Source organism: Andrena cerasifolii, chromosome 1 (genome assembly GCF_050908995.1).
Source record: "Andrena cerasifolii isolate SP2316 chromosome 1, iyAndCera1_principal, whole genome shotgun sequence".
NCBI lineage: Eukaryota > Metazoa > Arthropoda > Insecta > Hymenoptera > Andrenidae > Andrena > Andrena cerasifolii.
This window is the reverse complement of record NC_135118.1, coordinates 14,548,919-14,567,955: the sequence shown is the minus strand read 5'-3', so window position 1 is coordinate 14,567,955 and position 19,037 is coordinate 14,548,919. Positions and strand designations below refer to the sequence as shown.

Sequence of the window (19,037 nt, the reverse complement as noted above, 5' to 3'; positions counted from 1 at the left end):
GAACACTGAGCCTCCAGAGCTTCGTATCCTGGTCGATAAACCACCCTCCAGGCCACCCACTCGGCGCACGCTAAAGGTACGGTCACACCTGCACTCACGTGGCCGCCGGGCCACGGCGCGTGCATTCACACGTCGGCTTGGTCGCCCCGCACGAGACACCTTTAACCTTTTGTGTCCGTTACACCTACAACAGCTGGCACGGGGACGCCGCCGCGCCGGGCGAGACGATTTTCGCTGGGGATCCGCGCTCCCAACCGACCCTCCCTTCGCTCTTTCTTCTGTGTGCCGTGCAATTTGTCTGCTCGCGGGCTTGCCACCCCCGCGGCTCCGCGCGCACTGTTTGCTGATGATGCGGCTGATGTTTATTATGCGGCCAGGGTGGTCGGTGACGTTCCGACGCCCGTTATTACGCGACACGATGCGCTCGTAGGCCGGGATTTTCGCGACGCGTCGAGCAACAAGTATACGGGGGACTTTTTTCCGCCGATACTGAGCTGCGCTCGAATTTGCTGGCTTTCACCCGCGAACGGCTGGTCACCTAAGTACCAGAGGCGCGGGGAACCGACGCCGGGTCATTTAGCACCCATGCTAAAATTTTACCAATTTTGTTTCTCCAAAGATAATACAATATTAGTAGGTATGGTATCAGACAAGTTGAGTAAATATATATTTAGGGGGTAGGTTACACTTAAAATTTTCGAAAATTGGTTTTTAGGATTTTTGCATACTTCGTTAGCTACATCTTTTCAAAGGAGTAATTACAGTAAAAAATGTACCAGCTTGCACGTGAGATCGGATAACGATAATACTGCATGTCCAACTTTAAACGCGATTTCCCAGAAACTACGTCTTCCAAAACGGTGAACATAAAATCTCGAAAACCGCTCCAACGATTTGAATGAAAATTTACAGGCAGGTGCGGGAAACTATTCCCTATAATGTGTTCGGAGCACATTTCAATATAAATTCTTTGAAAAAAGATAAAAAATATTTTTCCTACTAAAAAAGATAAAATCATATACATCAACATAAAAATTGTATTCATTTGTTTAACAATTTTTTTTCCGACACAAGATGGAGACTGTCTTACAGATTATAAAAATGCCTTTACTTTGTGTTATAGGTAATTTACCTGTCCGGAATCGTGTCCCCCATCAGACGGTGCATCGTGTACAGGTACACGCTCTCACATTTATACTTATAACTTTTTTCCCTGTGAATATATTCAAAATTTTCTTCTTGTGCATTAAAGTCAACGAAATGACGATTAAAAATTTAAACAAAAATTATCTCTGTATTCATTTATTACTTCAGAATATACGTTTGAAGAAGGGCCTGATTTTGGGTTGTGGGGGTAACCTACCCCCTTAAGGGGTAACACCACTGTAACGGTACAAAAACGTAATGCACCTTTGACAATTCTAAACTTAAAGTCCTAGTCGGCAGCCTTTCCTGTTGTCCGATTGCAATAATATTTTTCAGGGACAACTTTCTTTTATGAAATGGAACCATATTAGGGGGTGAGAGCAAAAGAAATCGCAGGTTGAAAACAAGGGCCACCCTATGCGCATACATCGATTCTATCTCGACTTACGTCGGTTACTTGGAAGAAATTACAATATGTAAATTCAGGGCACCACTGTATGCGCTAGGTCTACAACTTAGAGGTTAATTTGCTATTTTCTAGTAAATGAACTAATTGTAAGTCATCGACGTCGTTATAGGATGTGAATCAGAGGTGACAATTGATTCGGGATTTTAGTTCGAGAAGGTTGAATTTGGGGCTTTACACGTTGCGATATCACATTGTGATGCTGGTGTTTTGTTAAAGAGGCACTGCTGGGTTAATTATGCGTGACCTGTTACGTAGGGGGTAAGGGCCACTGGATCTTTTCGATTCAGAATGAATCGTGGGATATCTTTAAAAACATATTGGACTGATGGGTGAATAGATTTGCTCCCATGGTTCTGTCAGATTTCCATTCGTTAATCTTCCATCAGGATTTTGAAGCGGAACATCAAGTCCACATACGGAATAGGTTCCCTGTAAGGAGATTTTACTCCTTCACTGGAGATTAAGTAGCTAATTTGGCTGCAGAGGTAAGTTTTGTCGAGGTGATATTGCTTGGAATTCGCCGAGGTGTTGATTTGTTTGGAATAATTTTGCAGTAAGGTTGGGACTGCCTGGGAGAGTGTATTGTGTCAGGGAATGGTTTTAATTAATATTGTGGAATTATTCGTGGTACGTTAGTAGTGATGGCTGGCGTCTAATGTTGATTTCCTTGATTTTAAGGATATACCTACTTCCGAATGGCCCCAGTGGCAGATCGACCACGAGGCTTGAGGGGGTGGGTGGGGAGGGGGTGTGGACCCTAAATCCAAAATTGTAGCTTCGGGAATTTATTAGTTTCTGAAATATTAATAAAATATTATTGTTAATTTTTTTTTACAAATTTATTTTTTTGAACTGCATACACGTAGCCCTAACGGGGTTTCATCCTGTCCTCCCCCAATTTGTCCTACGGACAGCTGGACGCGTTCCCCTTACCTCCGCGTGCCCCTCAGGCACTTAAATGGCATGCATATTTAGCTGAAGTGCAAAGCCAATTTTCTCGAAAACGAAGCACGATATTAAAAAATTGTATTCTATATTTTCGTCTTATTTTGGCCTGTAGAATCACCACCCTAGAGTATTGCCTGTCAATAAAGTAATAGGTATCCACCCTGTATAATAGGATGGATCGCTTCTCCAAGTTTCTGGTTCAAATCTCCAAACTTACATCGCTTTACGCACCCCCGCACTAATTTAGCCCCAACCAATACTAATATCCAGAACAAGTTGGAAAGTGGAATGCGTAACGTCGGAATAAGTCAAAAGAAATACTAAAAAAATTTTATTAATACCTCGTAAACTAATAAATTCCCGAAGCAACAATTTTAGATTTAGGGTCCAAACACCCTCCTCACTAATCTGGTGTCGATCGGCCACTGGGGCCATTCGGAAGTACAGCCGATTTTAATATCCCTCCATACGCGCGTCGCGAGTCGTTAGCATACCTTTAACCTTTCCTCTCGACCATTGACATTTTTGCGCCTGGGTGCGAGATATCTGAGAATGTTTCCAAGTACTTAATGATGCGTCCCCTAATCAGTTTCAATCTCTGTTTACGCGACACAAACGGCCCTGCTCTTTATGGACCTCACCCTCCCAGAAACCTATCAAACTTATGACATCCTTGAAACACCAACACGGCTTAAACGCTCTGCGGTGAACTCCAAGCGGCTCTGCGAATAGGTATAAAAAGAAAGCAATTAAATAGTTCTCGTTTCATCGCGGAACAGGAAATATTGAGGAAAAATATTAACGAAGGAAATATTTGCGTTTATACAAGCAGAAACGCAAAAACTACTATTGAGGAAGTACGAACTATCCAAAGTCTAAAAAACAATTTATTATACTACATCGATCGAATTAAAAATTCCGGGGGTAAATCGTGGAACGATAGGGGTCGTTTCTGATCTTAAACTGTTCCTAAAGCACCCGGAAATATTAATTGTTGGTATACCTGTCGCGGGGAAATACACAAAATTCCACGCTATTTGTAAATGCAGTCGCATAAACGTGCTGCTAAACGAAGACGAAACCTTTATGTTTTGCCAGCTCGCCTGACGCGCCATGTTCCTCGGTGGTGGTCTAAAATTTTCCCCCCCAGTGCTCGTAACGGAAACACGCGGCGAACACGTTCCATGCCCGTCCAACATAAGACGCAGATTTTGCATTGTTCGGCGTAGTCAGTGGAATTATTTTTAGAACGGCCGTCGTATAGGCGTTACGCTATCGATAAAATATCGATGAGACCTTCTCCGCAAGGTTGGTCGTCTCCGCGGCGGGGCTCAGCGCGACGCGCTAAATGGCAATAATTAATTTCGTAATTAACCTTGTAAAATAACCAATAATAAGGTCTAGTCTAGCGGGAGCTTTAATCCGCGATCATCGAACCCCGATCCGCGAATTGTGCAACAAACGCTCCGTGGAAGGCTGCTCCGAGTGGAGGTCTTCTGAGCGGCGAGGCTTGATAACGCGATTCGTTGATTAATTCCCTTCGAATCACAGGACTTAACAAACTCCTGTTTCGTTTCTTGGTTCGCGAGTCTTCGGTGAACTACGACTTCCTGGGGAAGGTGTGAAATCTTAAGGTCTTAAGGAAGGCGCAGATAACCGCTTTAGGGAGCTTTAGCGAGCTGACGGAAAGGATGAAAGGTTTTTAATGTAAGGTGTTTCTGTCGTAGAGAACCACAGAGTTAAGCAGAGGATTATTTAAAGCTCCAAGGGAAGCCAAGGGATCGGGACAATTGATTTTAAGAAATAGGAAAATATGTATCATGTTTTTTTTTTATGTAGCTTGTTGGAATTCACATTAAATCAGCATTGATATCCTAAGATGGTGTATTTGAAGTTTCCTGGTTGAGGTTCTTATAGTCGATACGGTTCGAGGCTTTCTGTGTCCATTTGAGAATCTTCAGCTTCGCCAGGGCTTTAATGGTACACTGACACTGATTTGGTAAGGTCTGCGTAATTTATAACTCATTATATCATCACTTTTAATGGAAAGATATACCAAACTGATCGTGGTAAATACGATCTTGTATTTATTATTTATCTTATACGTACAGTGGCGGGCAAAAGTATTCGGACAACCTTTAAAGCAGAATAACTTTTTTAACATTGGTCCGAAGGACCTGAGCTTTTTTGAGAAGCTAAAGTTAGTTTGCTAGGTAACGTCTTTCGTCGTTTTGAAAAAATACAATTGGTCGGAATAGCGAAGAAAATTATGAAGGTCGTTTTTCAACTTTTTTATTTGAGCCTGTGATGAATATTTTAAAATGCCTTTTGTAGATTTAAGGGGTAGTGACACTGTAGAGCACGGAAAGGCAGCCCGATTTTGAGAATTTTTTTATGCAAGTATAGTGAATGGAATACAAATTCTGTTTGAAGGGCTTTATTGTACATGCCTTGAAGTATGATAACAATTTTTTTTAAATAATTTTAATACAAAATGGCGGCGCCAGAGCTCAACAAAATAAGCGTCTTCTGAAAAACAGTGTTTCGTGGCCGGAAAGATTTCTTCTTCAATTTTTTACCTAGAACAAAAACCAACAATTGTTGAGTCGCGTATAAGATTACCTCGGGCAGTACGCGAGGAAATTAAAAAATACTAATTTTTGAACAAATCACGGAACTGCCACAACCTCGAAATTGTTGAATTCTGAAAACGTTTCCGGGCTCTACAGTGGAATTACCCCTTAAGTAAATTGTACGATCTCAATGAAATCTTCAGCATGTATACAACTAACTTAAATTTACAAAAGGCATTTTTTAAATTTTCATCACAAGCTCAGATAAAAAAGTTGCAGAAACGACCTCCACTATTTTCTTCGCGACTCCGTCCAATTGCATTTTTTTTCAAAGCAACGAAACACGTCGCCAAGTAAACTACTTAGTCCTTCCAGCTTCTAAAAAAAAAAACACGTCGTTTGGACCAATTTTAAAAAAGTTATTCTGCTTTAAAGTTTGTCCGAATACTTTTGCCCCCACTGTATTTACCTCAGAAAATAAAGCTTCCACGCGTTAATAGCAATTATGTTAACGAATACACGCTGCGCGTCGCCATTACGCTCGTAATATTCTGCGTTACACAAATTACTGTATTCTCATTTTAAACACGTAATAAAGTCGTTACAATAACGATAATAATCAAAGATTCATTGATCATTGTGCCACCGTGCATGTAAACAAAGTAATTAGCATTTGACTCAGTTTTCCCCTCTCTCTCCCCGAGAGTGATCGAAACTTACGCAATCTGGAGTATCTTTCCTTAACGACCTACAGCACTCGCTATAAGTGCACTGCTCGGAACAGATATCGAGGTTACAGCGTATAAGGGTGAGTATTCCCAAACCTGATTTTCTTCCACCCTCCTTTTCACCGAAACAATACGTAGCTCTTTCACTCGTTTTCCATGCGTGCCGAAAACTGGCTAACGATGAGCTTATAGCGTAGTAGATAAATCGAGCTTATAGCGAGACAACACTGTATTCCGTGTAATCAAGGGATTCGAAGCTTTTGTAAACCCTCTTTATAGGCTCTTTCGTTACCTATTTATACGAGCGAATTACCAACGGCGTTCTCGTTAAAAGGAATGGTCTCCAATGACGGTTTACCGTCATGAGTCAGTATATTCAATTGCGTGATTCCTCGTGGCGATGTTAGCCCCCTGGAACGAAGTCGTTTTGCACGCAACTATTCGATTTATTCACACATATGCACGCGAGAGCGTTCTAAACCGTGAGTAAGAATCGACGTAATATTCGTGACAGTACGAAGAAATTACTGGCTGTCGACTAATTAGGACTGGGTCGAGGATCGCCGTTCCATTCAAGGAATTGATCGCTCCTTGCATTTGGAGCGCAGGTATCGCGCAATAGCTTCTTAGAACGTGGCGAGCGGGTCTTGGGAAGTGTCGTTGCGTCATACTTCACAGAAATGTTTGTGGATTGTCCGTATAACAAAGTGTATATAATTAATCAGGGTCGACTTTAAATACATCGCTGCCTCTCTGCAGATACATTTGCGTTGTTGTTTTCAAACGTACGCGCGAAAAATAATAATCAGTTGTACAGGTTCTAGTGATGCGTGATATATATATATCGGCATTATTTATTGATTTTTTTACCGATATTTCAAACACTGATATAATCACAGGTATATATTTTCGGTGAAAATATCGACAATTTTTAAAGCACTTTCTTTCGTTCAAGTCAATTCAAGCTAATAATTTTTTAATTACTACGTGTAAGCAGTGTTTCTTTTTCATACTCTTATATTGAAAGATGCCCGCGATGTTTCGCGTTAAAATATAAATTCTAGTTTCCTTTATAAATAATACGATTTGAAAAGTAAATTACTTGTTTTCATTTTAATACTTTTAATCTTAATTTAAATAAAGTAATCTCTTAATGCTATATAACAAATTTTATCTTAGAAAATTCTTTTTAATCCAAAATGATATTCTGTTGAATATATGATTATTATTTTTTAATTGGTAAATTGATAAGGTATCTTCGTACCCAAATTATCAATATCGACACTTTTTCAATTAGCATTATCGATAGTTGGGACCAATATCGCACATCACTAACAGGTTCCACAATTAAATTAATGTCAGTAACAAAAAATTATGAAACGATAAGAAATAGGAATCTCGTATATTTCCTCTTGCAGCTTGCACTGAAATTTCACTGGTACAAGAAGGAGAAAACACTTGGCATTCAAAATTTTAATGAATCAATTCCAGAATAATTGTTTATTCGAAAGCTGCGGCGCATAAGTGTAGGAGGTGCGGAGAAAAGAAGTCCTCTTGCGTGCAATTCTCTTTGGTAACATACCTTTATTTTTATTGGAAGGTCGTTATAATCGCAACGCCTTCTTTGTTAGTGAAAACGTTTTATTAAACTCTGAAAGTTACAATAGCAGTAGAGTTTGTTTACCTGTTATTCACGATTTTTTTTTCTTTACTGTAGAATCACATATAAGGTTACAGTACTTGTGGCCCTCCATGCGTAATAATCACGGTACGAATTTCCCTGCACATCCTCGGTGTCATCGCGAGCCCGCAGTCGCGTAATTCATTTCCCGAACAGCAGAGAAACTATTCGATCTTCCCAGAATCATTTTCACGTGTCTTACAGAAACACTGTTCCCAAGGTGAAACTGCCAACGAGATTATCGAATAAAGCATGTACACAGGAGTTCTACAGCAGTGCTTCCAACCTTCTTGGAGTCGAGACCCCCTTTTATAATATTCAAATAACCTGCGACCTCCCCTCCATATAAGGTAAGGTAAATACTTTCTTTTTTTCATTTATGAAAAATCAGTGTTCCACCAGTAACAGGTACTGGCAATGTAACCACGATATTAAAATAAATAAGTGCTAAAAATCGTCAACCAAAAGTATCCGTGGCGACCCCCCACAAAACACTTCGCGACCCACCGGTTAGGAATCACTGTTCGATAGGTTCTGTGATTTACAACAAATATACCTCAATCGAATGGTATATTTGATCAATCATATTGTGCCTAAAGTTTAAACTAAATTTCACGCAGTATAATGTGAACAGTTTAAAATTCTGCATTCCCATACTGCAATGCCTGTTCCATAGAAAACCATTCATTAATACAATCACACTGTTATTATCAGTTGATTATTAATTACCATTTAGAAATCTCTATTCATCGATTCTTCACGCTTGTAAATCAACAAAATTCCTATCAGCGAAGTGCAAATGAAAGGAAATTTCTTTTCAACTATGATAGTTACTTGTCAGATGTTACACACCATATTAACACTTCGAGTGGCGTGAAGTTTTCAAAAATGCCCCCTCAAATTTATCTTGATTTCTGCCTAGAAAGCTTTGCTTAAGGGGTCATTCCTCTGTGAAGTGGTGAAAAATTGTCCTTTTTGAGGATTTGTTTTTTAGTAAACGGAATGTTCAACGTAAACAATATTTTTAAAACTTGAAAGGAAATCTTTATTAAAAATAGACCGAACCGGTGCGCCGATAACATTTACTTTTAAGTTTTAAGAATTCTTTACGCTCGAAATTCTAAATCATTTTATGTAAACAATATTTTGTCTATTTATTGATACACATGCTGATAGTATAAAAAAAATCTGTTTTCAATTGTTGACAGTTTTTTTTAAATATATATCGCACTGATGTGAGCGCCTTGCAAAAGCGATGTAGCTGGTGCAGGTGATTGCGGGAGAACGACACACGTAAAGCCAAAAATTCAAAGTGCGTTGCAGTCATTACGACTATGGTTATCGTTGGGAACAGAGTTGTTTTGACAGATAAAACAATAACAAGATAGCGAAATTTTGAAGTTTAAGTGTCAAAATACGGCGAATTTCTCATTTTGCCCTGTAAAAAGTATGAAATTGTTAATCAGAAAAGGTTTCCGAGGTCCCTGCGATGCCCACTGATGTGCTGAATAACGTGTGAAAATTTTAGACTGATTGGTCAAATAGTTTTTTTGCAATCACCTGAACCAGTTGAAAAAAATATTGTCCTGAGGTAATCGCGTTTAGAGTTTTAAAACAAATCAAGAAAATTATTTCAAATTCTTCTTGCATAATATAAGAGCAGCTTAATAAATTCTAAAAAGATTTATTGCATTACATGTTGTATCCACGGAGAAAAAAATCTTTAAAAAAGGCTTAATTTTTCGGCCGATCAAAGTAGAATGCCCCCTTAATTCAGGGCCACTCAGACAGTGCCTTCGGATACTTCCGAAGCATATCGACGCGAGAACTCGCGAGAAGCAAGGTGCAAGCTCCTCGGCGTGTTTCCACGCCGACGAAGTGCCACCATAATTTCCGCGAACTACTTTTTCGTTTCTGCTTGCAAGTATCCAGAGTAGCTAGCTGTAAGTCTGATCCAAAGAAGAACATGCTCCCTTCCATTATTATTATTATCACGTCTCTATTACACCCACTCACTTCGCGTAGACAGTTACAAAGACTATAATTCGCAAGCAAAAATAGTCGAAAATGAAGCAGAAAGTCTTAACGATGCAGTAAGAAGGCGAGGCTCGATAGCTATTCTTAAGCTCGACCTGATTTTTGTTTTTCCCAAATAATCACAGAAATAATTCGGAACAGAGTTTGTTTGATTTTCTTCTGGCCACGGCGATTCCTCAGAAATCCCGTCGCGTTCACATTACTCCGCGTGAAACTGTACTACGGTCAGAGGGGAATCAGCAACGGCCAAGGGGTTGCCTCCAAGTTGGACACGAAAATGTACACCCGCGAAGCGTTACGACGACAGCTCAGATGCGACAAGAGAAACGATCGTGTCGCTTTCATGCATGCGAAGCCCCGGCCACCAAGTAATTTCGGAGCCGTGTGTGCGATAAGAAGGTTCCACGATATAATTGTAACCGGCACGAACGTAACTTTTCATGCGACACGTGCGAATGGCTCTGCGTGTAAACGTACAACAAATACTATACCAGAGAAATAGCATATGTACATATGCACGTGTGTTTCAGGTAAATATTAAAAGATCGTCTCTCTTCGAGCGTTTCCACCCCCTCACCCCCCGTCTCTCTTTCTCCCTCGCACGCATCCACACGTAAACACACAGACGAAAGGTTTGCCTTCTTCTCTCTTTTCACTTGCAATTGGTCGTGAACCGTTTGATCTTTGATGTCTAGAGGGGACCATCCCGGCCCCGTCGGAACGGAAACTAGGCGATACTCGTGTGTGTCTGCGGCCTGGCCTCTCGCAGGTTCGTTAATTCCGCCACGATTGGCGTGGGAACACGGAGAGCCTCGCGCGACAGTGGCGGGTGTGTATATATAAAATATAACGTACTTTTTAGAAGCTAGAAGATCACATAATCCCACGAGAAATAGAGTTCTGAACGTTGTGCGTGGCGAACGTTTCATCCCCGTCCCCCTCCCTTCGTCCACCCTCTTATCATCTAAAGTACACCGACGAGTATTTGACGCGGAGCACCTCGGACCGCCGCGAACGATTAACGCAATTAACACCCCGAGTGGCGCGAGCTTTCGAGAAATCGCCCCTTAGAGTCGACCGGCCCATCCCCAGCGATCGTTGCCGCAGAGAATGTTCCGGTTAAATCGCCCTTAACAGTAGCTTTACGGCACCCGTCAAATTGACGGATTTCAAATTCTGAAACGTAGCATTAATTGTAACCGATTTGTACCGTGAATTGAATTGTTCTATTCGGAGAATTTGTACACGCGTTTATTTCCTTCTAGGCCTTTTAAGTTTTAAGATGTAGTTTGCCTATTTCCACGGAACCCGTCAAATCGACGGATCCGCCAATTGCATAAATAATCTTAATATGTTTGCTTCATTCCTGAAATTATTACTCCCGTAATAAATGTAACGGTAATAGGATCCGATATCTCAAATGATGTATCGTATGACCGCAGTATTTATTGCTACTTTGTCGATAAGTTAGTAGCTTAGTTGCAGTCGCAGTATAAAAGAAAAATATATATATCGTATAACGTTAATATTATTGTTACCACTTCTGTGATAATTTCTGGGAAGATACTTTTTTACTTATTAGTAGTTTAGCAGCTTAATATTATATACTTAAGTTACATTTAAGGGGACATTCTACTCTCTCGGCCGAAAATTCCGCCACTTTTTCGGTGATGGTTTTTATAATGAAAGAAACAGTTAACGCTTTCGAACTTTTGGGGGTGTATTGTACCGCTCTTGAAATACAAGAAAAAGTCTTTGTTTTTTGTTTATTTCATTTGTTTACTTAAATATTTCGCAGTGAAGTTGCCGTTTTCACAATTTCACCCCTTGCTGGGGGTTGAATAAAAAACCAAACATATTTTTAATTTGGAGAAGTATGGTCACCCGGTTTATCGCGAATAAGTTACCTCCTTTTTTTTAATAGTTCCCTTTCTTAAATCGATTAAATAGAATAGAAATGCCATTTCTGGTACTTGCAACTTTCATCGACCGTCATTTTAATAATTCTTGTCGAAAATTCTTCTTCCGCGGTGCACCGCGTAACCATACTGCCCTCTTTAGTTAAAATGTCCTATCTAACATTTTGAAACAACCGAGAAAACTGAAGTTTTATCATTTACTTTGTACCGTCCTTATTTTCCTTCATTTAAATTAAAACATGTCATTATTTCGTAACAGCCTAATATAATTTTTTATAATAGGTGTACCGGTAGGTGATGTATTATTACCGTACCAATTGATTAATTGTTTTAGATAGGATATTATAACCATTTGCAAATAAGTTAAGTTAAATACATTATACTGTTTATAAATCTTTACGAAGCACGTGGAGTTTTCTAACTTTACTTAAAAGGTAAAAGGACGCGTGGAACTTAAAATATTTCAACATATCTCGAAAAATGAAAAAATGCTAGATAGGACAGTTTAACTGAGGAGAGCAGCATACTCCCGCGAATTAGAAATATCTTTCATTCTTTTATTTCCCATGATCCAGTCGTCTGAAATCGCAACCGCCAGCAAGCGGTCGAATTCTGAAGGCGCCAACTTCACTGCGAAATAAGTACGTAAACAAATGAAATAAACAAGCAACAATGATTTTATCTTGTATTTCAAGAGTGGCAGAATATACCCCCCAAAATTCGCAAAGCTTAAGTGTTTAATTGATTATAAAAACCATCACTGAAAAGCGGTCGAATTTTCGGCCGAGAGGGTAGAACGTCCCCTTAAATTGAATAAATCTATTTTTCAAAGAACATGGGTATTTTCGTTTACCCGCTAATTTTGACGGGCGCTCGTAGAAATAGGTACTTATATAAGAAATCTCCGTAAACCTAGCGTTAAACTTTCGGGGATTTCTGGGACAGCATTGCATCTGGAAGGGATACAGCGAGGTCGTGACACCTGCGGCGCTCCTGAAGCTTACAGCTTCGAGGTTTTGAAACACGAGGTGTGCCATTTTTTGGGGAGGTAAGGTTCCCAGACCTCCGGCTCCGAAAGCTTAGAACCGTAAACTTTGCGACTCGCGCAGCTTTTTACGACCACCGTGTCCATCCCAGGTGCAGTTTCGATGCTTTCCAGAGACTATGACCGCGAAAACGCGCCGATATTGTGCGCAGGTTGTAAATCTCCCTCGGCGCGAAAGCACGCGGACGCCAGACACAGTGTTAACGCGTGCCTCGCAGCCAGCTGCGCGGATCTCTCATGAACGACGGCCTCTTCCGTGTTGCGGGTGAAATCAGGCTCGATGGGAATCACTTGTTAGAAATAGATGTGCACGCTACTCTTATTGCTATCGCGTTCAGCCCAGCTGGCTACAAGTTCTCGGGGTCCGAGGTATTCCGTACGGTAGGCTCGATTACAAGCTTCCGGTTAGACTAGACTCTTCCCGCCTTGTTTCTCTTCAGTATCGTCTAAAAGAATGTTAACGCAGTTATTCTTAAGAGCTACGTACCTTTCTTAGTTTACAGTTCGAACGGCGCTGTTACTACGCTTGGCGAGAAAGCGGAAAGAAAAAAAAAACGGGAGTGAAATTTGGGCGCGGTTGAGGAAACAGTTGTCTGGTTGGAGACATTGTGAAAATGTAGTGTCGCTGGAAATGGGGGATCACAGCGTGCCGATGTAGAGTGTTTCGTAAAGAGTGGATATAACTTTACAGTTGAATTTAGCACACAAATGCGATAATAGAAAAGATTCATACCAGCGTTCGTTGAGACATGCGCTTCTCTAGGGGGGAAGAATGAAGTGATACGAGGCTAAAAGATGTGGCTCCTTTTTATCGGACGTAGAAGAATACTCTTGAGCGAAAGTAGTTACTTGGGAACAGTGTCCTATTGAACTTTATGAACTTTTATTTATTCCTATGTGTGATATTCATTAAATTATGCCCACGGTTCGTGAAACACCCTGTGAACACTAAAATGTTCAACAGCAATCGACGCAATACTAGAAAATATATCAATACAGTGAATTCTCGTTATAGGCTCGCTCAGGGCTGGCGGCGAGCTTACAACGCATAGCGTCAACTATTCCGAGCCGCCAGTGAGAGTGTCGCGAGAGTGGGAGAACCCACGAGCGAGTCCCTTCTCGCTGACTCTCGGGTTCTCTCACTCTCGACCGAAGGATTCCAAGAAATGCTGGGGAAAGCGACCGAGCATACAACTCGTATTGCCAACTTCTTTTCGGGAAAATATAGTACTATACGACCAAATGTGATAAAAAATATAGTACATATATTGTGAAAAATATAGTACTTTTCAGAGGAAAGTGGCACAAAAGCAAACCACATTAAAACATCTTAATTTTAAACGTATATTTTTGTGCATTTCGCATTATTAATTAATTCCGCTTGATTGCACTGAGACTCTAAGTTACCATATATAACGAGGTGGTTTCTTATGAGAGACTGGCACCGTTTCCCTCTTCTCGCCAATTCATTATAGACAGTTTCCTCTCCATTGAAGTTCAAATTCGCAAATTAAAGTTTCGATTTAGCCATAGAATGAAAAGATAAGTAAGCTTGTGGAATTTTGTTGATGCATTGGGAATATAGTATTTTTACGTACTATATCTGTTTCTAACAGTATATAGTACACTAGACAAAAGTATAGCACAACGCTGTATATTATAGTACGGTTGGCCACCCCACATACAACGCACAGTTGAAATGAGCTTATAACGAGAATTCAGTGTAATTCCAAAGGGGACTCGCGAAGGTACAAAAAGAGACCAGAAACGAAAGGAAAGTAGACATGGCCTTAACAACGAAGCATCATCGCAGAGAGCAAAGAAGCTTTCGCTGAACCGATCGTAAGCGTGATCGCGTAGAAATGTCAGACACCTTCAATGCCCCTGGCTTATAAAACGGTGCGGCGCAGTTAACGGCAATCAGCTCGTCGAGCGTAAAACAGTAAAACGTCCCTTTGCTCGCGCAACCGATCGACGAAACTCAGGGATCATCGCGGGAAAGTAACGAGCCGCAAATAAGCATGGCCCAGGGTATCGGCGACGATACCATCCGCCACGGTCAACGTGGACGACGACGATTCTTGCCGACAGTGTGGAATTTGCAAAAACGGCGCGAGACAGTGGAGAACCCGAAGGTCCCGCGCATTAGAAAAAGTCCCATTGAGAGCTGCCTATAAATTACGAAATTATTTACACAGATCGTTTAAATGGAAGGTCGAACTTTATACGCGTGCTCGTTCGTCTCTATCATCTCTCCCCCTCTCGCGCTGTACTTAGATCTATCGACTTACAGTTAAGATACAGATACTTCATTAGATTAGAGATAAACTCGTGTGTATCGGTCATTACCATATCAACCTGTGTATGTATATACTTTTTTTTTTCGTTTATGCACAGACGCTATTATATTATGTATATCACCGCACTAGACGATCGAGGAGAAACCGAGAGGCCCCGCGGATCTCGGGTTCGCTCGCCCAGTGCCCATTGTAAAATACCTTATAACTGCTCATATACATATAGGTGTAACATTTTTTTTAATAACTTTAAGTGGACCCCAACGGTAGTCGAACGTGCACGCCTGTGCATCGAGAGGCTTTGCCGCGCGGATGAATTAAAGGAATACAATTATTAAAGTCCCAAGAGAACCGAAGCACGTGACGATGGCATGGATATACAATTATTTTATGCGACGAAGTGATTTAGTTCCCGGTTAATATGTGCCTCAGCATCCTTGCGAACATTAGAGACTGTAGGAGAATTTTAAAAGAACGTTCGTGCCATTAAAGTGAAACGCGCTTTTTACACGTAAACGGATATTCTACTTTAAAAATCGATTCTTTCTTTTTTTAAAAAAAGCTTCATATCTGAACTCTTAAAATTAAAAAAGTTACAGGTGTCTGGAAAAGGTGATATGGTAAATTTTAAACGCGTTCTTCTCAAAACCATGTTTTCGAAATTTGTTGTCTTAATATCTTGAGATCTACTTGACGGATTGATTCCAGATTTTTTGTATAACTTCATCGCATGCGTCTTTATCGTCTGTACTAAAATTAATTCGTGATAATGTTTTTTCTCGGTTTTTTACTCCCCGCAAGGTCCGGAGAACTTGAAAAAATCGATAGTCGAACTTCAAAGTGCCTCCGTTTTTTTAATAATCGATTATTTCCTTTGGTTTAGTACCCGACTATAGCCAAACTCGTGCTAAGTAAGAATCACTTTGGTCGTTTTTATTTCGAATGAACAGAATAGCTGAAATTACGGCAATCATGGGAAGACTTCCTTTTTTTAACGAATGCGTTCAAACGCTTGCACTGCCACAAATTTGAATTGTTCCCCTCTACAAAAATTTGTAAACACTACTGAAACATGGATAGATGTATGAAGCAAAGTTTGACGAAAGCAATTGTATAATTGCTCCATAAGAAAAGGTACCAAAACTTGTGTAAAAAAGTGCGTTTTGAACTAGAATACCCCCTTAAAATAGGGTTTCTTAAAATACTGAGATCCGTAAAATGTTAAAAGTCAACGCATCATCGTGTAGATAATTTTAGAAGAGGGGTGCTTATAGCTGGTCTCGGTTAATAAGAGGACCTCCCCGATGCACAGGCACAGAAGAATTTTGGTAACGGTTTAAGTATAAATATTGCAGTGTAAATAGATAATTCAAACATTTCTTTTACTTGAAAGACACATCTAGATCGCATTTACGCCGTAAAATCTTTGGAGACGCTAGACTACGGTTTCTCTCCGCTCGAAAATGTTGCTCGAAAAAATAACATCGAAGTCGGGTGCAGGTGCTGAGAGTTACATTTATAGAGAAGATAAATAATTCACAGCGACGCTCGTCGATCTTCTTATTGTTCTTTATAATCTATCTCGATATTTTCTTTGTTTGTTCGACTTTCTTTAATCCCCGCCGGTCGGGTCGGTCGTCACGGCTCGCGAGCCTTCTCCTGAACAGCAGGAAAAGGGTGTTAGACAATTAAGGAAGTCTTTCTGAGATCAAATTCGCCGAGGAAATGAAAATTCTCAATTTTCTAATGATCGTTTTCGCACGCAATATTTTTACACCATATAACTACGCTTTGTATATTAAACGTTACAAATTATACGATCGAACGGCTTCTGTAAACGTCTAATTGGTCGAGACAGAAATTCATCAACAGTAATGATATATACAAAGAAATCAATCTAAGGACTTTTGTACGGAACATTAACGTGCTGATAAACGTTTCGTCGATCTTGTTCTAGACACGTCATTTTGTGATACAACCGTGATACGTTCTAGTAGGCCTTGTACACACGTAATTGGTCGAGACAGAGCTTATCGCGAAAGTCGCAGTTCAAGATACAGCTATCTTATTCGCTACGTTGCTGATCAAAAGTTTGGGTGCATATGTCGTTTATCTTTCGCAAGGGGAATGGGAAATCGGTAACGAAGACGCAGGGAGAAACCCTTGTATGTATATACAGACTTTTTCGAAAATTAGAATATAGAAGCTAGGGGGTATAATAATTAGAAACAGTAGTATTTTTTATGAAAATGATAGTTTCTAACAAATCTCATGCAGGCTGTGTTGCTTAAGGGGAGAAGACCCTACAAATCGACCGAACTCGCAGACAGCAATAAATTAAAAGATTGTGCGTTATTTTAGAAAGCAGACGGTCTATTGTATCGCCCAGGAACAGCAGATTAGCCTGCGGCAGCTGTAAGTACAAATAAAGTACAATTTTTCTTCACTTTAAACTCTAAACGCGCTTTTCGCGAAACCACGTTTTCGAAATTGGCGCTGGGGATTACTCAAAAACCATTTCACTGATCAGCTTCAAATTCGGCACACTTTTAGTTTATAATATTCCTCACAACACGAACCTAAAGGATTAACAAAAATATTCATTCTAACCAGTTTTTTTTTAAACAAATATAGTGCAACTTTTGGCGAAAATCACACTTTATTGTATGAAGTGCAGCTATTTTTAAAATATGCAAGTTTTTTGCACCATTTTAGGTTCATATTTTTACAATTGTCAAATAAATTGAAAAAAATGTATTGGTCGGTGTTAGGTAACTACCAGAGACGTACAACCCGCGCCGTTTTGCACCTCAAAATAAAATCTGTTTAAGGGGTCACCCGTAAAATTTCCGAAAATTGTTTTTTAGGATTTTTGCATATTCCGCTAGCTACATCTTTTCTACGTATTTTAAGCGCAACCCGGCCCCGAAATTCCAGAAATTCAAGGAATTACAGTAAAAAATGTACAACTTTAAACGCGATTTCCCAGAAACTACGTTTTCCAAAACGGTGAACATAAAATCTCGAAGACCGCTCCAACGATTTGAATGAAAATTTACAGGGATCTGCAGAAAACTATTCCCCTCAATGTATTGGGAGTACATTTTCAATATAAATTCTTTAAAGAAAGATAAAAAATATTTTTCCTACTAAAAAAGATAAAATCATATACATCAACCTAAAAATTGTATTAATTTGTTTAACAAAATTTTGCTTCCTGCACAAGATGGAGACTGTCTTACAGATTATAAAAATGCATCTTTTCCCTATAAATATATTTAAAATTTTCATTTTGCGCATTAAAGTCAACAAAACGACGCTTAAAAATTAAAACAAAAATGATCTGTATATTCATTTATGACTTCAGAATATGCGTTTGAGAAAGAGCCGAATTCTGGGCTGTCGAGGGTAACCTACCCCCTTAAGATACTGCCCCATTCCTTCTGTATTTATCATAACATTACTGTCGTAATTTTTTTTGTACTCGTTATAACGTTATAAAGTACCCTTAAAGTTCCGAAACGATTAGCGCATTGGTAAGTTTGCAAAAAATTCCTAAAGCCCTGCATAGGGACTTCTCACCTTAACATTTTCTCCTGGACTCTACGCTACAGAAATCAAATTCCCCGCAGAGATACCCAACCTTTTGAATGCCACTCTCCACCATGAAACTTATCGCGAATCTTAAACTACGCTTTTGCAGTCAGCATCGTAAATGCACTGTGAAGAATTAAAAGAATTTCGGTAAGAATTAGGTAGCTTATATACAAGTGAGTCGTTCGCAATTAAAGAAGTCAGAGATCACGGAAACGTTGAGACTATCTCTTCCCTTTTCTCCTCGCAGCAATTTTGCTAACGATACCCGTGCAGTCGAGAAACGACGGCTCTTGTAAATTAATACAATTGAATATTTATATCCGAGGCCCTTTTGTTCCTTCGATCTTTCAGTATCGAAATTAAACCACGTTGCGGAATAAAAAAGAAACACCATTACTGGCTATCGAGAAAGGATTGGGTGCAGATTCTTTTCCGCAGGCACGTTTCGAATTTCAGTTCGCTTTAGTAATTCCACTGCCATTTCGTGTTGGTTGTATTCTGATATTAGACTAACGAAAGCCTTCCGCCCTTCCCATGAACATCGTGCGATCCAGACTGGTAGATATGTTTGATAACGTTAGATAGTAGGCCTATTAA

At 39.9% G+C, this 19,037-nt stretch overlaps 1 long non-coding RNA gene across 1 annotated transcript; it reads right to left on the bottom strand.

The window, feature by feature from the left end:
- Positions 1-7,484: 7,484 nt before the first annotated feature.
- On the bottom strand, positions 7,485-18,002 carry LOC143378883 (uncharacterized). Its single transcript, XR_013088381.1, has 2 exons — positions 15,868-18,002; positions 7,485-15,824 (listed from the first exon to the last, which is right to left on the bottom strand). It is a non-coding gene; the product is annotated as an uncharacterized LOC143378883 (long non-coding RNA).
- Positions 18,003-19,037: the final 1,035 nt, after the last annotated feature.